This window comes from Aptenodytes patagonicus, chromosome 8 (assembly GCF_965638725.1).
Source record: "Aptenodytes patagonicus chromosome 8, bAptPat1.pri.cur, whole genome shotgun sequence".
In the NCBI taxonomy this organism is placed as follows: domain Eukaryota; kingdom Metazoa; phylum Chordata; class Aves; order Sphenisciformes; family Spheniscidae; genus Aptenodytes; species Aptenodytes patagonicus.
The window spans coordinates 25,337,976-25,364,958 of record NC_134956.1 but is presented as its reverse complement, the minus strand read 5'-3'; the positions used below and the strand labels follow the sequence as shown (position 1 = coordinate 25,364,958).

The 26,983-nt window shown below is 47.8% G+C and overlaps 1 protein-coding gene across 12 annotated transcripts in view; it reads left to right on the top strand.

The window, feature by feature from the left end:
- The window catches only part of TMCC1 (transmembrane and coiled-coil domain family 1), a 212,795-nt gene that overhangs the window by 59,697 nt on the left and 126,115 nt on the right, over positions 1-26,983 (top strand). For 2 of the 12 annotated variants that reach the window (XM_076346758.1, XM_076346750.1), the window contains exon 1: positions 24,895-24,959. The exons of the other annotated variants lie outside the window; for them this stretch is intronic. The gene's annotated coding sequence lies outside the window, so the exon portion shown is untranslated. Of the gene's footprint in view, positions 1-24,894; positions 24,960-26,983 lie in introns of those variants that run through there. 12 annotated transcript variants of the gene reach the window in all.

Here is a 26,983-nt window from a genome sequence, read left to right as displayed (position 1 = left end):
TAGGGCATAAGGTGTGATAAACGACACTGGTCGCAGGGGAAAGTGTAAGGCTCTGAGTATGGGCAGGCAAGTGAGTGACCGAAAGAGGCTAAGGTATGTACTATGCTGGCTGTTCAGTGAGTACATGCTTTTTCTGTAGTTTGTTCCTCTCCCACTGAGAGACCCATTGCCTGTATGTGCTACAGGGCAAATAAATGCATGCAGGCTTCTAGAACAGTGTGCTTGACCCTGTGAGTTGACTGCCTGACTCACTTCATGGTCCTTTACACAGCACAACTGAATTGGCCCCACAGGGCCTGGTTTTCCTTCCAGTTATGTAGACTTTGCAGTTGAATTTGATCCGCTTTGACTAGGCTTGCACCCAAGTACTGAAGCGGGAATTGGAGTCTGATGCAGTGTCTACATGACAGACCTCTGTGCAGCTCTGCTTGTGCACGGTGTGAAGAAAGCTCGTCTCTGCCTGGCCTTGCAGCACCAACAGAAACCTCTGGAGCTCTAGTAGTGTACCATATTTTATTCAGGTTTATGGTAGCTTTTTAAATAAATTTAAACAAAACTACAAGAAGTTCTCTTAGCTGTATTACAAATGAGTAGTCTTCCTATGCTAATAAATTATTTCTAATGAACACAGAGCAAAAATTTTAAGGTATACTTTAAAAAAATTGCAAGTGGATTTGTATTACGTGACTTACCTGCAAGTCAAGAATTGAGCTTGACCCAACACATTGTTCCCATCCTCTGTTCTTATGATGTTATTTTACTGCAAGCTTAATTCCAGACTGGTTAATGAATTGGAGTATGTCAAAAGTAATTTTAGGTTAATGCACCGGGATTGAACTACATAATATTGCATAGCCTTTGTGTAGCAGTCTGAATAGAAGCCTGTTAAGTGCTCTAAAACTTGGTGCATCCCTAGATGCTGTAAACTGATCGAGGTTGAAAATGGGGTGGACAGCTTTTAAAAAGAGGATTCTGAACACTTCTTTATTTAGCCTAGAAATGGAACTGTCATAGGCCTTTTTTATGCTGTTGGAACAACCACTGGTGTTTCTGTAAAGCCTTTATATGAGGATCTTGTCTTTTACAAAAGCAAATTTTGTTATTGCTATTTGGAAACACAGAAAACAGATACAGCAAGGTACCGTTGTTGTAAATAGTTGTAAGATAAATGGCTGGATTAATCAAGCATGCATCAAGCATACAAGGCCAAAGCTAATGAGCACATCATGAGATAGATAAGTACTAGCAGAAGCCAGACAAGGACAACCAAAACTGTGGCAAACGGCAGTGATGAGCCAATTTGTGACCATATAAGGAGAAGGGCCCAAAGGTTCGAGAAAAGTTCACCTCCTGCAGAGACCACGAGAGACCATGAGAGACCACGAGAGACCATCTAAGACACCTGTAGATGCTCCTAAGGACTCAAAACGCATGCGTGAAAGACTATGCAAATATTATAATTAGTTCTGAGAAATATAATGAATATGTATGATTATTCCAAGAAATTATAATGAATATGTATATTGAAGAGCCATGTAAGGGATGGTTGATGCAACGTACGGTGTGCATGCTAGGCGGAGAGATCCCCCATGCACGGGGCCGAATAAAGTAATGCCCGCTCTTTAATACACCCAGTGTTAAGGAGTTTTATTCCTGATTTTCAGTGACACCATGACCTCATTCCTATCTGTAGAATGTAATTTTGATTCTGGATTAAAATATCCCAAATTCAGATGTTTCCATCCAGATCTGAACTCTATAACCTGAATTCATCACTGTATTGGGTTTGTGTGGCAAGGTTTTGGTAGCGGGGGGGCTACAGGCGTGGCTTCTGTGAGAAGCTGCTAGAAGTTTCTCCTGTGTCTGATAGAGCCAATGCCAGCTGGCTCCAAGACGTACCCGCTGCTGGCCAAGGCCGAGCCCATCAGCGACAGTGCTAGCGCCTCTGGGATAATACATTTAAGAAGGGGGGAAAAAACTGCGCAACTGCAGCCGGAGAGAGGAGTGAGAATATGTGAGAGAAACAGCCCTGCAGACACTGAGGTCAGTGAAGAAGGAGGGGGAGGAGGTGCTCCAGGCACCGGAGCAGAGATTCCCCTGCAGCCCATGGTGAAGACCATGGTGAGGCAGGCTGTCCCCCTGCAGCCCATGGAGGTCCACAGTGGAGCAGACATGCACCTGCAGCCTGTGGAGGACCCCACGGCAGAGCAGGTGCCCAAAGGAGGCTGTGATTCCATGGGAAGCCCGCACTGGAGCAGGGTCCTGGCAGGACCTGTGACCCCATGGAGAGAGGAGCCTGCACCGGAGCAGCGTCTTGGCAGGACCTGTAACCCCATGGAGAGAGAAGCCCATGCTGGAGCAGGTTTGCTGGCAGGACTGGTGACCCTGTGGGGGACCCACGCTGGAGCAGTCTGTTCCTGAAGGACTGCACCCCATGGAAGGGACCCATGCTGGAGCAGTTCATGAAGAACTGCAGCCCATGGGAAGGACTCACGTTGGAGAAGTTTGTGGAGGACTCTCTCCCGTGGAAGGGACCCCACGCTGGAGCAAGGGAAGAGTGTGAGGAGTCCTCCCCCCGAGGAAGAAGGAGTGGCAGAGAGAACGTGTGATGAACTGACCGCAAGCCCCATTCCCCGTCCCCCTGCGCTGCTGGGGGGAGGAGGTAGAGAAAATCGGGAGTAAAGTTGAGCCTGGGAAGAAGGGAGGGGTGGGGGAAAGGTGTTGTAAGATTTCGTTTTATTTCTCATTACCCTCCTCTGATTTGATTGGTAATAAATTAATTTTCTCCAAGTCGAGTCTGTTTTGTTCGTGACGGTCATTGGTGAATGATCTCTCCCTGTCCTTATCTCAACCCATGAGCCTTTTGTTGTATTTTCTCTCCCCTCTCCAGCTGAGGAGGGCAGTGATAGGGCGGCTTTGGTGGGCACCAGCGCCCAGCCAGGGTCAACCCACCACAATCACAAAGTCCAGCGTCAGTTGCTCACCTCAGACCATCTTTCAGTTCACTGATACTCTACACTTCAAGGCACACAGTGTGCATAATGCTCTCAAGCCAGCCTCATTTCCTGGTTCTCATACACACAGTTAAAATGGAAGACAGAAAAAAAGAGCAGAAAACAAGGACTTCCTCCATTCTTGCATTTCTTTTTTTCCCAGCCTGATTTGTGCTTCTAGGCAGATTGTGAATATTCAGCTCACACAGTACAGCCAAAGCAGAGCCTACACCCAGTAGTCTCTTGAAAATGAAGAGAATATGCTCTATACAAGTCTACTTCACGGTCTGTTCCCTGAACCAGCTCATGTGGCCTGAATAACTCAAAGGCCTGCAGTTTCCACATTTCAGCTGTATCCCAGTGGTAGCTGCAGTTTAGTGGATAAAAAGTTCTTAGGTATTTCAGCTGAAGTTTGCAAAGAACTTTGTGGGGAAAAAATGATGCAGAAATGTATTCGTGAATTAATAGTAGTCAGGTTTGTTTATTGATTTCTAACTGACCCGAATCTCTCCATGTTTCCTGAATCCATCTTAGCACTAAATTGGGTTGAATAAAACCCCATTTTTACTAACCCACCCTTGTCTGTGTCTGTAATTCAGTGTTACAAGCTTAGCTCCTTACATAGCCTTTATGTGAACATGAAGCGTGAGACAGAAAAAACGTTTAGACGGCAAGAGCAGCTGCTAACATGACATTGCAAACGGGCAATGAAAGTCCCTGTGGTCCCAGACGAGGATGAACACAATCACTCTGAACGATGCAGTTCTGTTGGATATGTTTATAAGAGTTCAGACTAATGAGTTGTGAGTTAACGTGATTAATTGTCACTGGTCATGATGTAGCTGAGTACTGCATCAGAGGAGCAGTATGAACTCTAGGGACAGAAGTATGAACAGTGCCTACCCACTCCTTTCCCCTAGAGAGAGAGACGACTTGATTAACTAGTCTGAGCCAGATGCTGTGATTTATTCTATCTGAAGATCTGGCCCATGTGGAACCCCGTAACCTCTGCTATGATACAGTTGTGTTGTGTGCCCCCCCCCTCCAAATGAGTGACCTGCTCTCAAAGGTTTCATTAGTCCACCACCTCCTCAGTTCAGGCATTCTTCCCATTTTATCTAACAGAAGGATTAAACCATTTCTCTCTTGATTCTCAGACATGAGTGCAATGCAACAATGTTTGAGTTAAAAATGCAAAACCAAGGTAAAGTGCAGTAGCAGTGTGAAATAAAAATGGTGGAAATGTCCAGAATGGCTATAGATCAGATAGTAGCTTGTTTTTTTACAGGAAATAATACTTGCATCCGCTTCAAGTCCAGGGTACAGTTCTGTAGTACGCAATAAAGGACCAATATGAAATTCTAGCCCAGACACTAGATATGAAACATAGGTTTCAGCCCTAATTTGAGTGTGCGCGTTTCCTGGAAGTTGTCAGTATGTGCAGTTCTGGTCTGACCCTTTTTTCTTTTTTTTTGTGTGTGTGTGTCTTCATAATACCCATTGTGTGCAATAATAGTGTCTTTCTGCTGCAGATTAGTCATGCCAGAAAGAGCTATGGAGCTTGCCTATCAGTTTCCAGAGGTCTGTCATGTAGACATACCCTGGGCAGCTATATCCCAACACTTTGATTCTTCTTTGTTCTTCAAAGAAATAAAACTGGATTTTGTCAACAGTTAAAAAAATGGTTCTGTATCACCCAATTGAATGATGGAAGCTCTAAGCTAACAGGAAAAACGAAGAGGCGTCACGTGACATAAGTGTTGTGAATTCTATATATGTTGGCATTGTTCTTGATGATCTTCAGGGGCATAGATTAAAAAGTGAAGTATACCCCCTGGAAGTGATCTGTCCAGAAATGACAGTGATGGATGTTTCATGTTTGGTCAAAGAAGGCTTTGGATTTTGAGTAGTCTTACATGCTGTAGTTGGTCACTTCAGAAGAAGAGCTAGAGGGAATTTCCCCAGCAACTCCTTAAGAGGTCTACTGGTCTCTACAAAGGCTGTTCACAGCAGAAGGAAGTTGTCATCCACCCATGTAATTAGGTTCGAGCCTGCTAGAAGAGGATTTCCAGCACACCCAACCTGCAAACTTGCCTGTGGTTAAAAATCATGATTATAAGCTTTGCAATACTTCTACGGACACTAAAACGACAACAGCAAAATGCAATATTTTTCTCTCTTTATAACTTTTGCTTCCTCAGTGAGGATATCTTTGTGTGGGAGACCTCCAGCATGCTTGGGTTTTGGGCAGGCTACTGCCCAGGCTCCCAACTTGCAGAAAAGCACCTAGATACGTGAGTCCGCTCATTTTCCTACTGCACCTCCCTGACTGACAGAACAGAGAAAGGACAGAGGAAAGCTGTATCTGCAGTGTTCCCGGTTATCATCCTCGCCCGGCTGCCTTAGCTTGGACAGTCCAGAGGTCGTCTAAGTATTCGCAAAAGTGGCATAATTTGCCTGCGTATTTCTCCTTCCTTCCTACGTGAGGTCCCCGAAGAGTTGCTCCCGGCGCATCGCGCAGCAGGGATCAGGAGCGTGCGTGCCCAGCGGGGTCACGGAGAAGAGCGGGCACAGGGAGAACCTTGGCAGATTCCCTTAGGCAGATCCTCCTCGGCTCTGGCCTCGAAGGAGCTGACCGCGGAGGCAGCGAGGGAAACGGTCGCGCGGGGCCGACGCCGCGGCCCCGCGCCCATCCCAGGGTGGTAACCGCTGTGGCCAGCCCGGGGACGCGCCCGGCCCTGCCAGGGCCCGGCCCGCCGGCGCGTCCCGCAGCACGGCGGGGCCGCCCGCAGCGGCGGGGCGGTGCTGCCCTCTGCCGCGGCCGCCCGACAGTGCGCCCGGCACGGCTGCCGCGCGGGGCGGGGGGGAGGCGGGGCGGAGCTGTTGGGGCGGGACGGGCGGGCTTGCCGTCCTCAGCCGGAGCTTGAAACGCGTGTGCGCAAAAACTTGGGCTGTTTTCCTGAGCGCGTTCGGTGACCTAGTAAAACAGGCGATAATGATAACCTCCGTGTGCGCACCCTGCCCTGTTTTCAGGCTATGTAGTATGCAGCATACACGTGCGTACGTCTGCACTCTGGGTTTGATTACTGGGCGCATCCTGGACTTACGTAGTGGAAGTACGCATCCACGGGCTGTGGGGTACACATCCACTGGCTGTGCAGGTGTTACCAGCTCATTATGAATGTGAATTGCTGGGTCTGAAATATCAAAAGGGCCCTCAGGTGTGTTATATATTTTGGGAGCACACATAGAATTTATTCTGCCTGAACACCAGCAGTGAGCAAGTCAGGCCAACATCACAGCCTTTGTATGTTGCTCCAAGGCTTGGCTTTCTCATGTGTATCATGACACTCGAGGACCACACACTCGCTGGTGACAGCTCTGCAGCACTGCTACCGTGAGTTCTTCAGCCAGTGGCTACTGCATCGAGGTGTGGTCCAGCCTGTCAGCTCCTGCAGGGTGAAACCACTGGGCGGCAGGGGCAGGAGGGCAAGAGGAGCTGCTGGACTGCAGGGCCCAGCGAGGCAGTGGGGAGCTGTGCCCCATGCCGCCCTCGGCACTCGGCCAGCCCTCGCCCCCATGTGTGCAGGGGAGCTCTGGGAGGGAAGAGCCAGTGGGTACTCCTGTGCGCAGGACCCCAGGACGGCCACAGACCTGGAGCAATGCTGGACTGGGCATGAGCTGATGAGGTAGGCCCCTTTGTCAGCCCAGTTGCAGTGGGATGACAGGAGCAGGAGGTGGCACTGCTGGGTAAAAAAAGTAGATTTCACATGGTCGGTTTGTTATGCTTGCACTCTTCTTGCAGCAGCTATGCCTTACCAAGGGAAAAAACTGTCCAGGGTTTCATTCTAGTTCTCTGAAGACCGCTGGGAATCAGTGGCGATCCATTCACGAAATAAGGAAATGTACAGGCATACACAGCAAGGTGTAGTTCAGAACAGCTGTGGGGCCCAGACCCAGCTGGAAAGCAGCTTGGCAGAGAAGGACCTGGGGGTCCTGGTGGACACCAAATTGAACATGAGCCAGCAACATCCCCTTGCCGCAATGAAGGCTAATGGTATCCTGGGCTGCATTAGGCAAAGCGTTGCCAGCAGGTCGAGGGAGGGCATCCTTCCCCTCTACTTGGCACAGGTGAGGCCACACCTGGAGTGCTGTGTCCAGTGCTGGGCTCCCCAGTACAAGAGAGACATGGACATACTGGAGAGAGTCCAACACAGGGCCACGAAGATGATGAAGGGACTGGAGTACCTCACAGCTGAGGATGAGGCTGAGAGAGCTGGGACTGTTCAGCCTGGAGAAGAGAAGGCTCGGGGGGGGATCTCATCAATGTGTATAACTACCTGAAGGGAGGGTACAAAGAAGATGGAGCCAGGCTCTTCCCAGTGGTGCCCAGTGACTGGACCAGAGGCAGTGGGCACAAACTGAAACACAGGAGGTTCTCTCAAACATCAGGAAACACTTTTTCACTCTGCAGGTGACTGAGCACTGGCACAGGTTGCCCAGGGAGGTTGTGGCGTCTCCATCCTTGGCGATATTCAAAAGCCACCTGGCCTCGGTCCTGGGCAGCTGGCTCCAGGTGTCCCTGCCTGAGCAGGCAGGTTGGACCAGAGGTCCCTTCCAACCTCTGTGAATTCTGTGAAACACACCTTTTACAATTTTAGGTACAGAAAGGGTCTGATACTGATGAGTGCTGAGACCTTTCTGCTTCAACAAGAAGCGCTAAAACTTGGCACCTACAGAACCAGACCTAAAAAAAGGAGGTTCATTCAGACTACAAATGCCTTTGCCCTGTTTAGCTGAGGGTCTTGGCTGTTGCCAGCCTGTGCTATATACATTTCGGCCTGGGTCAGGCTCTGAGTGGGAGGGGGAATGACTTTCCATGAAAGCTGCTGTGGTATTGATTCCTGAGCTGAGCACTGAAGGGCTGAAGAACCCCAGCAAAGTGCTGAAATGACAAGGAGCTGAGGGAGTTCAGCACAACCTGGATCAGGCTCTCAGTAGCAGAAAGTCACTTGGCAGTGTCCTTCCTTGCCTTTGCTACTGTGAAATGCTTGCACAAATGTAAACAGTTTGCAAAGCAAGAAAATAATGTCTCATTTGTAAGCCAAAGCAAATAATAAAAGGAGAGTCTGTCCCAGAGATACTGCATTTGGTCTTCTCCGGCAAACACCACAGAACATCATCAATTTGGAATTAACACATTTCCCTCTGGTTCCCCTGCTATGGAGTGGGACAGGATACCAGGGGAGGGGGAATGGTGGGAGTACCACAGGAGCTGTTGTGCTGGTGAAATAGAGATTGGGAACTAGACCCAGCCACTGAAAAGAAATAGGGAGACAAATTTTAGGCCCTACCAAAATCTCCTGTTTTATCTTTCATCCTAAGAGTGCCTTTCCAAATCCTGCACCCAGTGGTCACAGGTTCTCAAAAGCTCTTTCTTTTTGTCCCTATCTTATCTTGGCCAGGCACTGATTTGCCTAATTCTAGTTGAGCTGCCATCTAGTCAGTGTTGCATGTTAATCCCACAATATTACCTCCTTCCAGGAGGTAAGAAGGAAGATACTGTAGCCAACACCCTGCTGTGAAAAAAAACTGATGTAGATGCAGAGTAGCTTGCTTTCTTGCAGTATATGTTGAACAGAGCCTTTCACACTTAAAGAATCACACCCAAGCTGTTTAACCAGATTCATGCAAGAGTCACTACAGGTTGTTCAGGAGCACAGCTCTCTCTGGGGCTGAAGCAGCAGTCAGAGAAAGGGCTCATAGAATCATAGAATCATAGAATCATTGAGGTTGGAAAAGACCTCTAAGATCATCGAGTCCAACTATCAACCCAACACCACCACCCACTAAACCATGTCCCTAAGTGCCTCATCTACTCGTCTTTTAAATACCTCCAGGGATGGGGACTCAACCACTTCCCTGGGCAGCCTGTTCCAATGTTTAACCACTCTTTCAGTAAAGAAATTTTTCCTCACGTCCAATCTAAACCTCCCCTGGCACAACTTGAGGCCGTTTCCTCTCGTCCTATTGCTTGTTACTTGGGAGAAGAGACCGACCCCCACCTCACTACAACCTCCTTTCAGGTAGTTGTAGAGAGCGATGAGGTCTCCCCTCAGCCTCCTTTTCTCCAGGCTGAACAGTCCCAGTTCCCTCAGCCGCTCCTCATAAGACTTGTTCTCCAGACCCCTCACCAGCCTCGTTGCCCTTCTCTGGACACGCTCCAGCACCTCAACGTCCTTCTTGTAGTGAGGGGCCCAAAACTGAACACAGTATTCGAGGTGCGGCCTCACCAGTGCCGAGTACAGGGGCACGATCACTTCCCTACTCCTGCTGGCCACACTATTTCTGATACAGGCCAGGATGCCATTGGCCTTCTTGGCCGCCTGGGCACACTGCCGGCTCATGTTCAGCCGGCTGTCGACCAGCACCCCCAGGTCCTTTTCCGCCAGGCAGCTTTCCAGCCCCTCTTCCCCAAGCCTGTAGCGCTGCATGGGGTTGTTGTGGCTGAAGTGCAGGACCCGGCACTTGGCCTTGTTGAACCACATACAGTTGGCCTCAGCCCATCGATCCAGCCTGTCCAGGTCCCTCTGCAGAGCCTTCCTACCCTCGAGCAGATCAACGCTCCCGCCCAACTTGGTGTCATCTGGAAATGTACTGAGGGTGCACTCGATCCCCTCATCCAGATCATTGATAAAGATATTGAACAAGACCGGCCCCAATACTGAGCCCTGGGGAACACCGCTCGTGACTGGCCGCCAACTGGATTTAACTCCATTCACCACAACTCTCTGGGCCCGGCCGTCCAGCCAGTTTTTGACCCAGCGCAGAGTCCACCTGTCTAAGCCGTGAGCCGCCAGCTTCTCTAGGAGAATGCTGTGGGAGACGGTGTCAAAGGCCTTACTGAAGTCCAGGTAGACCACATCCACAGCCTTTCCCTCATCCACTAGGCGGGTCACCTGGTCATAGAAGGAGATCAGGTTGGTCAAGCAGGACCTGCCTCTCACGAACCCGTGCTGGCTCGGCCTGATCCCCTGGTTGTCCCGCTCATGCCTTGTGAGCGCCCTCAAGATGAACCGCTCCATCATCTTCCCCGGCACCGAGGTCAGGCTGACAGGCCTGTAGTTCCCCGGATCCTCCTTCCGGCCCTTCTTGTAGATGGGTGTCACATTGGCAAGCCTCCAGTCGTCCGGGACCTCCCCCGTTAACCAGGACTGCTGATAAATCATGGAGAGTGGCTTGGCGAGCACCTCCGCCAGCTCCCTCAGCACCCTCGGGTGGATCCCATCCGGCCCCATAGACTTGTGAGCGTCCAGGTGGCGTAGCAGGTCGTTGACTGCTTCCTCTTGGATTATGGGGGGTTCATCCTGCTCGTCGTCCCTGTCTTCCAGCTCGGGGGGCCGAGTACCCTGAGGATAACTGGTCTGCCTGTTAAAGACTGAGGCAAAGAAGGCATTGAGTACCTCAGCCTTTTCCTCATCCTCGGTGACAATGTTCCCCCCCGCATCCAATAAGGGATGGAGATTCTCCTTGGCTCTCTTCTTGTCATTAATATATTTGTAAAAGCTTTTTTTGTTGTCTTTAACGACAGCAGCCAGATTGTGTTCTAGCTGGGCTTTTGCCTTTCTCATTTCTTCTCTGCACGACCTAACGAGATCCCTGTACTCTTCAACGAGATCCCTGTACTCTTCAATGGTATTCTGTAAAACAGCATGAGGCACAAATTTTAGCCTAGCTGCTCGAGCCTAACTTCTAATCGTACAGCAATGCCATCATTTCATTAATGTGTAGAAGTAGCAGGTAAGATCTTTGTTTCATGGTCTTAGTGTGAATTAATGTACCAGCCCTATCTCAGTTTGAGGCAGATCAACCTGAACTGGAAAATGTGGTGCTGGCACATTTGGATTTATCAGACTTGTTACATTGCACTGTGCTGAAAATGATGGCAATGCAGTAGCTGTATTATTTGCAGGTCAGCTGTCCTTGCCGTGTGGGTAGCCATGGCAATAAAGAGTGGAGGTGGCTGCAGGACAGAAGATGGTAACCTGTGTACATTGTTCATGGTCTCAGTCATTAGCTGAGAAAGTCCTGTTACATTTAGCAGCTTCCACACTATGTGCAGAGATTGTGATTGGATACCAAGGGAAAAAGTACAGCACAAGCATTAATTATGCTCAGTTGCTTTTTTTCAAACTGAACAGAGCAGATAGCAGCTAAGCTGGGGATTCCCAGCTGAGCAGGCTCCTTTATCTTCTGCCACTTGCTTGCAGGTACAAGGAATTCACCAAGGAGAAGTCTGGGAAGACAAACCTGCCAAGGTGCCAGCATTGCCTCCCTAACATGCCAGTCTGCATACCTGCCATTGCTCCAGAAGACTGAAAAACGAGGTGACGAGTCTTTAAACCAGACGAAGATTAACAGGAAAAACCACTCTTGCCCTCTCCTACGTAGTGTTGGAAGCATGGAGCACTTTCTCTTAGTGCTACCAACAGAGCCTTCATCCCAAAAAGGAAGTCAGGAAGAGATATGGTCCAACCCCATAGACCCCCATTGGTCTTTTGGTACCAGGACTGTTACAGGGAAAACATTCCCTGAAAGTATGCAAGAGCAGTACATTTCCTCCATGTCTTAGAGGATAGGGAATGTTACTAATTTTCATTGCTTTTTATGATGGGTATTAATCCCTTCAGAGCATCCCTTCCTTGTTATTAGCCCAATACTCAGGCTTTTATCACCTGTTTCCCCAAACAATGCTACCTACGTACTCCAGAGCCATTACCTTGTACCAAATGTGTTTTGCTGTTCTCCTTCCTTCCCCATCCCTTGAAATGTGCCAACCCTGTTACACACTGCCTGAGCTCTGCTTGTGGGAAAGTGGTTTGGGACATTTGCAGGCCATCTTTGCCTTGTGAAATGGTCGCTCACATATCCCCAGTCCCTATTTGGTTGGTGTCAATATCTATGGGAGTCTTGCCTTTACTTTGCTTAGCTACTGAATCTGGAGATGGCCCCAAACAGGGCCTTTTGGGGTAACAAAAGGACTTTTTTAAATTGATGAGTAGAGCTTAAGATTTTGCTATTCCAGCATCAGAACTTACTAATACTGGTGGTTTCATTTGCAATAGCTACAATGTTTGCTTGCTGAGCATCAGACAGAGAGTGGATCTGTATTTTTAATCATTGATATTAGTGATTTTACTTTCAGTGTAGGAGCTTTAATGTAGGTCCTGATTGCTCACAGGAGGCAGAGCACTTTGAAAATCAAAGTGCATTACTTTTCACCATATTGTTACATTACACCATTATCTAGAGAATGAGGTGAGCCATTCAGGAAACTGTTTGTAAAGCTACTGGCCTGACAAAATTGAGCAGCGCTTCACCAGCATTAAGAATAGAGGGTAAGCATGCACACATTAAGAGAAGGTTTCCTTTGTCTCCTCCCCTCCCTCATTCCTACTGATCTGGAAGAGAATGTGATAACGCAGAAATGAACTGTCGTCCTTATTCTGTGGGGCCAATAGTGATTTGAGCCTAACAGTCCATTGGTTTATTGTTATAATTCTATTGAAGCCAGAGAAACACACCAGCAGAGAAAGTAGCCCAGTAACTCATTGCTCTGTCGTCATCCTCTAATGGAAAGGACACAGAAAAACTTTCTTGAAAAATTCCACAAGTTTTCTTAAGTACTTAGCTGGTTATTTGATATCCTCTCTGCTTTTTTAGTGAATGGCAAGTGGATGATACTTTGCACATCCATAAGCCACAGGCATCAGTGTTTGTGAAAGGCTCAAACTTACCTTCAGCTCAACATCATCTGTTTTAATACAGCATCTCCATCTGCAGAGGGGGTTGATCATATTTATCTAGCTCAAGAGCAATGATATGAGGCTGACTTGCTTGGAAATGCCACATGGAAAGGCTACATTTTTATTACTATTTGCATTAATTACTTTTATTAACTTCCTCAGCTGGATTGGAGCACTTACAAGAGACAGAGCACTTTGCAAATGAAAGTACATTATTTTTCATCATATTATTGCATTACACCATTATCTAGAGAGTAAAGTGCACCCTTCAAGTTATAACAAGCTGTAATTTCATTAAAGGCTCCCTAGGATTTCTGGACCACAAGAGCAAAGCTGCAGCAATTTAGTCACAGGAGCCAGAAAATCAAATTATAACCCCTTTAATACCCAACTGGGGATATGCTATTGCTCTGATATACCCCAGGTTGGATTAAGTGTTTCTGATACGCTGAAACTGGATGGATTGTAACTTTTAAGGACATTTCAAGCTATAGTAACCATTCAGAGCCAACCTTGGCATCACTGTCCTTTCCTGCTCCTTTGACATAGAGGTCAGGGCCAAGAGTCTGTTTGGCAATGAAAGGTGTGTTTTTTCCTGCTCCTTGGGAGGCTGTGCTCTACTTTGTGAGCCATGAGGAACAAAAGTGAAGAAGTACCTAGAGAAAATGTTTTCTGCAACTGAAGGTAGCTGCTGACTTCAAGACCTATGGAAGCAAGCCACTTGCTGGCAGAGTTTATGTGAAGTCTGCTTACAACACAGTGAAACAATCTCATTGCTCTACAAGGAATGCTTTACATTTTGCAGCACTCTGCTTTGCTTTCTTGCTAGTGTTGTAGCTGGGTGCATCTCACTCTCACTATGGTCTGTGGATGACTTGTGTGCGCTGATGGGTGTGAGATGCAATGCTCAGCTCAGTCGGAAACAGAGAAATGTTATGATACCTGGAGCTTGGTTTGAACTCATTGCTGTAACATAAGCAGCTGGCTCACTGGTACAGTAATATGGCATGGCTCTATCTGCATATCAGCATTAGAATAATTCCTGTCTGGGGTTTTGTAAGTTGTTCATACATGTACCTGGGACTAAGTGAGCCCCTGATCAGGAACCACTCTTGGAGAATTTCAAAGCAAAGCACTGTTACCATTCTTGGACTTCTGGGATTTAGCCTGAAAAGATTCCCATTGAAGCACTTTACTTCCTGCTGATTCTTGGCCCTAAAGTCATTCTAGCCTTTTGTGATTTGGAAGTTTTAATAAAAATGACTCCATTGTGTTGGCCCTGGAGGGAAGGGGGGCCCAAGAAAGCTGGTTAATATTCAAGGATCACCTCCTCCAAGCTTAAGAGTGTTCCATCCCAATGAATATGAAGTCAAGCAAAAATGCCAGGAGGCCTGTGTGGATGAAGAAAGAGCTCCTAGCCAAACTCAAACACAGAAAGGAAGCATACAGAGAGGCTGGAAGCAAGAACAGGTAACCTGGGAGGAATACAGAAACATTGTCTGAGCATCCAGGGACGAAGTTAGGAAAGCTAAAGCCCAAATGGCCATGGATGTCAAAGACAACAAGAGGGGCTTCTGTAAGTACACAGGAGACAAAAGGAAGACTAGGGAAAATGTGGGCCCATTGTTCAATGAAACATGGGTCCTGGTTACACAGGACCTGGAAAAGGCTCAAGTACTGAATGCCTAATTGCCTCAGTCTTTACTAGCAAGACTGACCTTTAGGAATCCCAGGTCCGAGAGACCAGGGGGAAAGGCTGGAACAAGGAAGATGTACCCTTGGTGGAAGAAGATCAGGTCAGGGAATACTTAAGCAAACTGGACCGTAAGTCCACGGGCCCTGATAGGATGCACCCAGGAGTGCTGAGGAAGCTGGCAGATGTCATTGCAAGGCCACTCTCGATAATCTTTGATCAATCATGGTGACTGAGAGCAGTGCCTGAAGGCTGGAGGAAAGCAAATGTCACTCCTATTTTCAAGAAGGGCAAGGAGGTGGGTCCAGGCAGTTACAAGCTGGTCAGCCTCACCTTGATCCCTGGCAATGTGATGGAGCAGCTAATCCTGCAAACCATTTTCAGGCACAGTAAGGACAAGAAAATCATCAGGAGTAGTCATCATGGCTTCATCAAGGGGAAGTCATGCTTGACCGCCTTGATGAACTTGTACAATGAAATGACTGGCCTGGTAGACGAGGGAAGGGCAGTGGATATTGTCTACCTGGACTTCAGTAAGGCCTTTGACACTGTCTCCCATAAGATCCTTGTAGACATGCTGTAGATGTATGGGCTGGGTAAGCTGTCAGTGATGTGGATTGATAACTGACTGAATGGCCAGGCCCAGAAGGTGGTGATCAGCATCACGAAGTCTAGTTGGAGGCCAGTAACTAGTAGTGTACCCTAGGGGTCAATACTGGGACCAGTCCTGTTTAACATCTGCATTAATGATCTGGATGATCTCCATCCTTGGAGATATTAAAAAATTATCTGGACACGGTCCTGAACAGCTGGCTGTAGGTGACCCTGCTTGAGCAGGGAGTTGGACCAGATGACCTCCAGAGGTCTCTTCCAACTGCAACCATTCTGTGATTCTGTGTTATTAAGGAAATTTCTTTAATTCCAGCCACTGGCTTTTGAGAAAAACAAGCTTTACATTTTACCCCTCTTAAATTGCTTCCAGTGGTGATTATTTTATTAGGTCACTTCCTGTTTTAATTTCTATCTCTGTTATGCTGCAGCTCATGAGACTTTCCTTCTGCTGTAAAGCAACATGATTTCACTGGGCTTTTGTTTAACAGATGCCTTGCAGGCTTTTTTTAATGACACTAACTGGGACTTTGTTTATCATGTGGGTATCACACGCCTCCTAGATGTTAGCCATTGCTAAACACAAGAGGGGAAATAGGATGTGAATCTTTTAAACTAATATTTTCCAGTAGAGATACCCCTTTGATCTTTAATTATTTTACCACACATACAGAACATCTTTAAGAAGTCTAATTAATTTTTGATTCCTTCAGCTTCTTCAAACTTCTGCAACCCTTTCTAAGTGAACAGTCTGAGTATTGCAGTTTCTGTCTCAGCAGAACTACTGGCCAGTATAGAAAGAATCCCCAGATTTCTCATGCAGAGACTGAGCCAGACAAAATCAGTCATAACAACCACCTCCTCTGCATCAGCCCAGTACATAACAGAGCAGGCAGGATACAGAGCACTTTCTGGGAGGTCCTAGAACTTTGTGGAGCAAATTCTTAGTTACATTCATCAGTAGACAGTTTTTCATCTCTCTCAAGTTACTTCTGTTGTAATGTTACTTCTGTAATGAGTGAAAGGCTCAACTGATACCTGTAAAATACTTTGGCTTCATGCTCTGCCAGCCTAAGTGTCTCCAAAAGCTGCAAAGGCAAGGTAAACTGTGAAGGGTTCATCTGGGTTTTGGCTGGTGAAGGTAAATACTGAAGGGAGTCTGCAGAAAGATGCAGCACTCATTTCATCCTGTCTCCTGGGAGGGATGCTCATCCCGTGTCCAGCCTCATTTTTTTTTTCTCTCCAAGGGAGGGTCTTCCCATTAGGCAGTCTTTGCTTCAGAAATCCAGCCTCTGCCTTGGTAATTTAGAGGTAATAAATCTAAGTAATGAAGAAGCCATAATTATGCACCATAGGGTGCGCATACAGCACATGCTAGCAGGATTTATGAGCCAGAGTGTTTGGAGACCTTAAATGTTACATAAGTCCCACCCAATTCAGGGGAGATGCCTTTTTTGGCTCCCCTCTCCGCAGTGCCTTCTACACATGCAAAGCCACTTGGAAATCAGACTTCATTTACAGCATTTGCAGCATGCCCTGCAATCTCTCGAGCATGAAAAACAAGATGTTGCCCAGCTATGCTCCATTCTTTTCTGCAGGGTTTTCTGCTTCATTAACAAGAAGTTTCAAAGCAAGGAGTGTTTCTTCTGCTCTGTGCCTTTTCCCCACATGTAGCATTGCAGCGTTATCACTGCTGTGCCTGTCCTCAGCACAGGCCCTCCATGGGAGGGCAAGGCAATAGAGGTTCAGTGGACCTCTGGGGGGGAAAATGTGTCCCACACAACATATTAGCTGGCCCAAACACAGGGGTGTTTCCCAGCGTCACCTCACTAACGCTGTCAGTTCCCCAGCAGTACAGCCTGCCGCATGGCAGGGGATGCACTGTGTCACATGCTGGAGCATGGGCTTTCCCCAAACTCCTCACAGATAAACAACCCATCTCTAATTATTTTTCCTTGTTGGTCCCAATTTTGTTACATCTGTAGCCAAATATGGTGTTTCTGACACTGTTACATAGGTAATTTTGGCCTGATAAGATATTATCTTTGATGAAGATGATGATGAAGATGGCCTTGCATCCCATCTCCCTTCTGACCCTATGGTCCATGCTGGTCCATGCTGGTTATATTTAATTTCCATTATATGCTTTTTGGACAGAATTATCTTACTTTAGCCTTGATAAAGGCTTGATACCTACTACTAATTAAACACTGTCTGCATACCAGAGCAATGACATAACCCAGTTAGTGCTCACACCATAGTCCTGGCCTTGCACAGTTTTCATTGCACCTCTGGTCCCCATCAGAGGCCTTAGATAGCTTTGAAGCCTAATATTCCAGTGGACACTCTTACTCACAATAGCATTGAGAAGTCATCACTCATAAACTGATTGGCACTATTGATTTGGTCCTGCAGTTTCAAAGCGATGTAGTAGTTTTGGTTACTTAACTCATGGTGCATAACAGGCCTTTGTGTTACAAAATTCTGTAAACCAAGTTCATAAAGGCTGTTTTATATTGCAAATCCCAAAATAGAGCCATCCAGAATCCCTAATAGCATTTGGAATTATACCAGATAAGCACATGGACTAACAGGATCCTTGTTGCAGTGTACCTGATATTGCATCCTTGAAAGCAAACAAAACTCCCTTCCCCGAAACTTGAGTTGCATAGGTATGAATTAGAGGTATAAATACTAGCTGCAAAATTCAATCCCAAGCAGTTTGAATCCAGTTTGCCCATAGCATTTCGTATCGGACATGTTAGACAAGTTCACTGTGTGGCTTCAAAGTCCACATCTGACTTAGAGTCCTAACTTCCTGGTGGTCTTTCCTAGGATTCAGTACTGCCCTAAACACTGATCTGAGATGACTCAGTCTCTACCTGAATTGGTATTTGGGTCTTGCTGTGTCACAGCTTCCAGTGGAATAGTCTCGGAGAACTTTATTTCCTATATTATCCAGTCGTTCCAGATTTACCCGATTAACAGGTGTCATTTTGCCATGAAAGCACTGACATCACATGTGTATTTGTGAAAATCCTCTTAGCGAACTCCTGAGCCCTGTCCTGCTTTCTATACTTCCAAGTTGATGGCCTGTTTTCAGTTAAGCCCTGCAGGCTAACTCTTTTTTTCCCCTTCCCCTTTTTTTAATGGTGACCTTTGCAGCTCAGCACTTTTTATTCCTGCCATGATAGCAAAAGCAATGTTGTTATGACTGCTGACATTTTTGTCAGAGCATGCCAATAAAGGTTAAAAGATATGCCAAAGCAGCTGCCATTGTGTTTGCAAGCAAGGCTCAATGTTCTGCTTTATTTCTTATTTTCAAAGAACGGATACAGTTTCTTCCTGCTCTTGGACAACTGCTGGTGTGGCTAGAATTTGTCAGAGAGCAATAACTTATTTAACCTGAACAGCTTTAATATTATTCTCCTGTCTTTCAGTATGCATTACCTCATTGCATATTTCAAATGTACATGCCTAATTTTGTGCTTGCATAGATGAGTTACTTGAATTATTCTTTATCCATGCAATATTATGCAATGAAACTACATTCACTGCATGCATAGAAGAGGTTTGTGCCCATGCAACTGTACATACCCATCGCCATATGAGCCCCTAGAGCACAGACACTGGTCTGTGACCAGTCACCTGTTTAATAACAGAAAAGAAAAATGTAAAGATTGCTGCATCCAGGAGGCAAAGTCCAATTGAAATAATAGCAGGTAAGTCAGAGAAAAAGAACATACTTGCCAATTTTCAGGGCCTCGTTCTTACCTGGTTTTCTTTCTCATGTGAAAGACAGGAATTCAAGCCATAAGTGCTTCCTCCTGCCATTTGGACAAGGCACTGAGTCTGACTTGACTCACAGGGAAGTGTCAGATGCTCAGTCATCCAGCATCTATTTTCCTAGACATCTCCAGTCCAAGTACCACTGCTTTCCTTGCTCAGCTTAGCAAACCTGGCAAGACCACAGCCCAGAGTAGTCTGGCTGTGAAAGAGAAGCCGCTGAAGTCATTAGGAGCTCATTTATTTTCTGAAGATACCTACCTGTGTCTTACTTTTTTTTTCAGTGTTTTTCACTGGCATCTACCAAACAAGGGAATAAGGGAGGAAAGAGGGAGAAAGAGGAACTCAGATATTGTGGTGTCAGCCAAGTAAAAATTTTGGGATGATTGCATTACTTACTACAACAGAATAGTAGTGGTAGAGTAGAGTAGAGTAGTGTGTGGTCAAAGCCTGTAGGAAGAAACCTCATAGCCCAGCCCCATCTGTCATCATATCAGTTGCAGTGTTTCTCCCAGGGCCATCTCTCTGGATTTTTATCATCCTCCAGCTGATGGGTGCACCTTTTTCTTCAGGCTCTCCTTGGAAAGCCTTAACCAAGAGAGCAGCCTAGACTTACAGTCTGTGTCCTTTAGCGTCTCTTTCCATTTGCAACCTCTGGTGCAGTTCAGATCTTACAGTTTTGGCCAAGGCTTGTGTTTATTTTTTTTTCCCCCCTGTGTTTTTGGCAAGGCCATTCTCTTCACATAAGTGGCTGTGATGCTGTTCCAGTGTGTGATTGAAATTGCATGCTTCAGTGTATAAATCAGCTAGATGAGGAAGAAAATGTGTACAGGGAGATTACTGCTGTGGCACTATCATATGATAGGCATATGAAATGAGAGTGTGACAGAGAGCACATCTTCCAGAGCTTTAGATCTCAGCCCATAAGGATGGCAAAATGCTCATGCTCATGCTTCAACAGAGGGTTACGGCAAATTCTGTGTTTCAACAATCAAATTTCATTGAATCATAGAATGGTTTGGGTTGGAAGGAACCCTTAAAGATCATCTAAGTCCAACCCCCCCGCCATGGGCAGGGACATCTTTCACTAGATCAGGTTGCTCAAAGCCCCATCCAACCTGACCTCGAAAACTTCCAATGATGGGGCATCCACAACTTCTCTGGGAAACCTGTTCCAGTGTCTCACCACCCTTGTAGTAAGAAATTTCTTTTACCCTTACTAGAAAAAAATTGATTTTTCCCTACATAAAATTCTGTATTAGTCATCTCTGTGTGAGCAGGGTAGCCCTTCAGTGGACTGGTTAAAGCACATGAGCTTTCATACTGTGTAGCACCCAAGGAAGTAGTGTGGCTAACGTTTACATATAGTCATACTGACTAGCGACTATAGGAACTGTATAGGAAGAGAAGCTCTGGCACCTGGCCCATGAGCACACACTGCCAGAAGGAAGATGCTGGGAGCTTGGGTGCACCCACACAAGGCTTAGGCAGCTGAAGGGCAGCTGTCTTACAACTCCCATCACCCATGGGGCATGTGACATCAGGATCTTCTCTGGGCCCTGGTCCAACTTGTCTGTGAGCCACTTGAGGCTGCAAGGACAGATGGTAGCAGACCAAATGGGGCATACTCTACTGAGCTCGCCCATACTGCAGGGGATGTGGTCTAAGCTTTGAGATGCTGGGGTCAGTCACTCTACAAATCTGGGAGTTAAACAACTTGAAAACTTCCTGTCTAACACTGAAGCCAGAAGGTTCACTGCACGTGGTGGCCAAACAGGCCCATGCTCAGCCGATGTTGAACTGCCTGGCATCCAAACCCTGTAAAGTAACCCCTTGCAAAACATTGGAAATTGTTTGCAACCCATTAAAAAAAATCCTTTTTTCTCCTCTCTTTTCCCAGTATCATTCCGAACCCTAACCCCAGACATCTGTTGGTACATGTCAAAGTAATAATTCCCTCATTGTGAGAGCACTGCAAAACTGAACTATATCACATGGATATTGGGAAACATCTGTAATGTAGCCATGTCTTCTGACGCTACGCAAGAAAGAATGAAATTGCCATGTGAATGTAAAGGGAATCAGATTTCAGGAGGATGGCAGTCACAAACAAACTTATGGTTGTTGCTATAAGGCCTCCCTGAGAGCTGATGCTGAATTACAAGGTACATTTTTTCCAGGTCAGATCAGCAAAGATTTTTCACCATTCAAACCAGAACTGCCCTCCTGAGCTTGTGTTTCTCTCTGTAACAAACTCCCAGGGTAGCTCATGTCCTTTATTCACCATTTCTGGCAGCATAGCTGATGCCTGCTGGTGCTTCTGAAATGGTATCCCAGCAGTCAGGCAGGGTTAGTTTCTATAGTGACTGGAGATTAAAGAACTAAGCTTTAATCTGAATGTAATTTATCAGTCCATTACATTCAATTCACCTGGTTATTTCATGTCCGTCTTCAAATCTGCTACTTGGTTTCTTCCCAGCAACTCCCTATTGAAAGAGCAAAAATTATACAAGGACAGGACCAAAAAAAAAAACCCATCTAGAGGCACAATGGTTCATATCTACAAGGCTGGGGACTCCCATCTTACTGAAGGGCCTGGCTAACAAACCGTCATAAGAACTAACCAGGGTAGTGTAGGTAATGTTTTGAGGAAGGCATAGAAAGGTAAATCTAATCAGTCTGCAAGCTGGTTTTTTTCCCCCCAGGAATCAAAATCAATAGAAGCACAAAGAGACCCTCCCCAGTTTCAGCCCCGTGCAAGCTATTTGCTCTGGTGTTTTAGCCCAGCTTTCATCTTCCTACATTCTATTTAGACCTACAGTCTGTCACAGGACTTTCCTGTGCAAATGAGCATTAAGAGCTGTGCTGAATGCCACCAGCTCAGGAAAATAACTGCTGTGCTTATTTTGCATTCACTTTGCATTGGCACAAGCCACTGTGTTGGACAGAGACCAGTGAGGCCCAAAATGTTTTCTCCTGTGCAAGCAGTGAACTGATTTTAAGTTGGCACATTGATCACCTGAAACTCTAGAGCTCTATTACAGTGATAGCTCAGGTAAGTGTCCAAAACAGAAGCCCCTGTAATAAGTGTTGGCTCCTGTCCGTAGATACATGTAGGTCTACAGATCTGGATTGTGCATGCACAAAAACATTGTGCTGTCTGGCTTTCAAAGGTACTGAGCTCCTTTGGCTTCAGTTGTTCTGAAAAAACGGAGAAGATGCTCCAAAGCTATGATAGAAAAGCCATTCCCTGAATATCTATTTGTAGATTTGCAATGTTCCCCTCTTTGAATTAGTGAATGTAAAATATTTTTTGAAAATTAATTATACAGTACAAGATCAAATATGTAGAAATATATTGCAGAAAGTCCTATTAGAAGGTATATAAAGAAGGAATATAATTAATAAGCCAAAACATCAACACCCAGTACCTGCAGAGAGGGATAATTGTACTCTAATTCTTTCCTTGGCTACCTGGTTCATCACTTACATGTGTTGTCTAAAACCACACATTTCCTGTGAACTTTTGAATCTGATATTCTTAATCATGTTGTAGTTATTAGACTTATGTGTTTAAAGCCAAATTTAATGTCAACTGGAGATCTAACACTAACAATTTGTTACTTACTTGGATACTTGTTATTAATAAATAAAAAATTAAATTAATAAATATTTTGAAGATAAATGCCACCATGTATGCTGTTTGTTTACATTGTAGATGCTCTGAAGTTAGCCAATGGGATTCGGCCGGTCAGGTTCACTTGCTGCTTTTGGTCTGTTTCGCTTTCTGTTCTCATGTGCTGACACAAGATCCCAGCGCTTGGTTGTTCAGCTTTGAAAAGGAGGAGAGATGAAAAATGGTTTAAAGAGAAATTTTAAAAGATCTCTTACTAGTTCTGCAAAATGTTTTTTTAGGAGATAGATAGGGGAAGGAACAAAGTTCTCATCGGCTTTAAATAAACTGTCCTCGTTTCCTAGATCCTGCAAATCGTGCGACGCCCAGCCAGACCTTAGATGACCAATTGTTTATGAAAAGGCATAAGGCTTATTTGACTACCGAAGCATCCGAGAAGGAAGGCGGTAAGGAGGGAGAGGCCCTTGACAGATGATACATCCATCACACTCCTCACTCCTCAGCAGAGCTCTGTGTCAGTGGTGCATATTCGCTTTAGCAGGCAAAGATTCGCCATCTCTTATTTCCTGCCTTTAGATTTTCTTGGCACGTCAGGATCCATGTCCTCCCTGCACACCCTGTGACTGTAACTTCAAGTGGCAGTGCTTGAATTCATACAGCTCTTGCCTTCCCTGTACACCCCAACGTGTCATAGCCAGGCTCTGCTCTAGCTTCAGGACACACTGGAACGTGACCTGGGGGAGGGACAGGGGGAGAAGAGGAAAGATAGCTGGGGGTGGTGAGGAAGGGATTTGAGTAGGAAAGATATTGGCTCGTGTTCATTAATTCTTGAGCTTTACATGAAAGAATGTAAGAAGTAATGAGCACTGGTTTGAAATAAAAGTCAAGTTGTATAAATTCCAACTTTTTGGCGGCTAAATACATTAATTGCATCAGACAAATACAGATCAAGGCAAAATTTTCATCGAATCAGCTTCCAGAAAGGGTGCAGCCTTCTAAAAATACACAAGCACAGTCATCCTAGATAACATTGCTCTTCAGATGAAGAGAGATGGTCAGGTCAACTGAAGCAGCGTCTTTGAGATCCTGGTCTTTGGTGTCTTCTCAGAGCACTTCATCTAACGCACTGTTAGATGAAAATGATGGTGGAAAACCAGAAGCAGCTGATCAAGGAGCCCTTCTGAAATATGTACAATACAGTTTGACTATTCTGGAAGTTTCTGTATGGTCATCACAACCCTAAGCAACTATTCCGTATGGCAAACTAGAGGCCACAAACCAATTTGCAACCTGATGCCATCTATGACTCCTTCCTAGAGCATGATGTTACATAGAGAACCTCAGTGACTGCCACCCATCAGGGACTTCAAATGGGAATTCAAATAACCATGTTGTCAGGGTTGGAGGAGCAATGAAGCACCTGCACCGAGATACCTGGGACAGTAGAGTTACTGCTCAAGGCAAACAGCCACACAGCGGAGCTCAGACATGGCAAAGCTGTCCTGTATAAGGCCCCTCTCTGGCAACAGCTACAAAAGCAGGGCCTGCAGGGCTCAGTGGTGCATTGTATGTACGGGAGAAGAAAGGTAGAGGAAGAAAACATTTCAAAAACGTGCTAGGAGAGGAGGGGGGCAGAAGACCTGTTGTCTACAGTTCTGGATGCTGGAAAGGTGCTTAGGAATTACAAGCAATACAACTGTTTATTTGCACCATGGTGGTCACTAATGCCGGACTGTGCGCACTGCTCTGCGGCCAGCCGGCACATGTACGCGTGTCAAGGAACAGACCTCCAGTCTGGTGGAGCAGCCAGCCCAGGCAGGCTCCCCTGGGGCCCCGGAGCCTTCCCGGAGGCCGTGTCCGGTGGAGGGGACAGCTCCTCCGGGGCTCCCGGCTCCTGCCAAGGGGCGCAAGAGTAACCTCGGCATTTCCCCAGGGAGGGCCTCGCTGAGCGGGGGCCACGAAGCTGCCCATGGCGGAATGCGGGCCGCGGCCCGCTCGCTAACGGGCGCCTCCCTGCAGGCCGCAGGCGGGCCCCGCCGCTCCGCGCCGGCGGGGGCCCGGGCTGGGCAGGGCCCAGACCCGGCAGGACAGGCCTGGCCTCGCCGCCAGTCGCAGAGCTGGGCCACGAGAGGAACGGGGGCGGACGGCGGCCACCGGACGGCGGCCCCGGCCCGGCGCCCCGGCCCCGGCCCGCACGTGACCGCCTGCAGCCACCCCCCGCTGGGGGCGCGGCTTCGAGGCGCAGGGAGGTGTCGGGAGCAGGCGTGATCTCTCGCCTCGCCTCGCCCCGCCCCCGCCGGCTGGCGTCACAGCGCGCCCCCGCCCCGCCCCTCGCGGCTGCGCGCTGACGTCGCGTGCGGCCGGGGCGAGCGGTGTGGCGGCGCACGCGGGGATGGAGCAGCCGCCGGTGGCGCGCTCGGGGCGCCTCCGCTCGGCCGGTGAGTGACCCCGCGGGCCGCCCCCGCCTGCCCGCAGCGCGGCGGCCGGCCCCGGCCCAGGCCGAGGGCGCCCCTTCCCGGCCCCGCGGGCAGCGCCGGGGCTGAGGGGACCCCCGCGGGCCGGGCGGGGCCGGGGCTGAGGGGACCCTCGCGGGCCAGGCCGAGGCTGAGGGGACCCCCGCGGGCCGGGCGGGGCCGGGGCTGAGGGGACACCCGCGGGCCGGGCCGGGCGCGGCGGGCCTCGGCTGCGCCCATCGCGGGCGGCCTCACCCGCTTCCAGACCTGTTGTTCGGCCGCGTTTTCCCGCCCCACCCCCGCCCCGTTTTTCTGCGGCCGTTTCGGAGCCCCCCGGGAGGCGGCCGCCGCCCAGCCGCCTCGGGGCCGCGCGCCCCGGTCACCCCATTCCGGCCCGTCGGGGCTCGCGGACCTCGTTGCCGGGACCGGCGGGGGAGGGGGTGGCGCGGCGGGCCGGGGGCGCAGGTGCACCCTGGCGGGGGTGGCCGCCTCCCGCGGCGCGGGCGGGCGGGAGTGCCGCCTTCTAGCCCGCGCCGGGGCTGGCGCCCGCCGCCGACCCGCGCGGAGGCGCTGCTTAAGCCGGTAGAAGGCGTGAAGCCCTCGCAGCCGCCCAGCGCCAGCCGGGAGGCAGCGGGGCCCGGTACGTGCGTGCAGAGGTGTCTGCCGAGGCACTGCTGTGCGCGGGCTCTTTGTTTTGGAGGAGTCGGCTACGTCCGACCTTACTGATTTTTAAGATAGCTAAAGTTTGGGAGTATTCTAGACCTATTCCCCCCCACTTTAGCTGTCTTTTATGAGATAATTAAGATACTAATTATTTAATTGTGCTGACATGTAAGTGAGCTCAAATTTTGCTGTTCTAAAAACGGGTTTTCAGAGACAGGCCTTTAAGGTAGAGAACTTCAGATGTAAAGCAGTGGCTTCTGAGCTTTGCAAGTACCAAAAGTCACGAGGCTTAGAACCAAAGCTATCTGTCAGCTTAACTTGTGTGTACAGCTGCTGTCATTGATGACACCAGAAATACCTAGTGTGCGTTAGTAACAAATACTGTGGCCAACAAAGCGTGTATAGTGGGTTGGGGCATCACTTTCACTAGGAGATTCGGTCAGTGAAGAAACTTACGGAGGCTTCTTGGTGGGCAGAAGGTGTAAAGGTATGAACTGAAGGTACAAAGATCTGAGTGGAAGTTTAGAGGAGGAGGAGAGTAACGTAACTACTGCTGCATCAGAAACAGTGTCCGTCAGCCACAAACCTTAAAATCAAATGTTTCTGCAAGGTGGAAGCCCTTAGTAACACGCATTTGAAGTAGTAATGCCCTGAACCTGAGCCAGTGCAAGAGGGTCCTCCTGAGTTTGGGGAGGAAGTGGCGCTGTCCTTGCTGCTCTCTGCTGGTCCTGTCTGAAGCAGGATTAACATGTTGGGGATAGCTTTGTGTTTAGTCAACAGGATGATGCTCCTCTCGGGGTAGATTGTTTTTCCATCTGGAAATGTCCGGAGGTGAGGAAAGCCATGTGTGCTAGCTGGGAGGATTGTTCCTCTCTTGGTGCTGGGGGACTCTCTCCCCTCTCTTGTCTGGGGACAGTGGGACCCTCCAGCTTACAGGATTTGCACTGCTCAGCGACTTCCACAGCCTCACAGGATTCCTGTGCCAAATGGACAAGTTTATTGGAGCTTTGTATCTGCTGTGTCCAGTTCAGCTGCCTGATAAACCCATGCAACCAATCTCAAGTCATTCAAAATATGGAAGCAAACTGAAGATGGAGGAAGATCTACTTTGTGTAGATTTTGCATTAGAAATAAATTGGGACTTCAGGTTTTCATGCCATTTAAAAAAAAAGAAGTGTTTTTGCCATTAAAAAGTTTGGGGTTCCCCCCCACGTACCACATAAAAGTTGCTGGGTTTTGTTTTTTAAGCAGGTCTCTGGCATGGTTTGGGCGCTTTCACATCTTATTTAATCATAGCTAAAGATCTAATAATTAAAAGCTGCATCTAATTCAGATACAAAATAGAA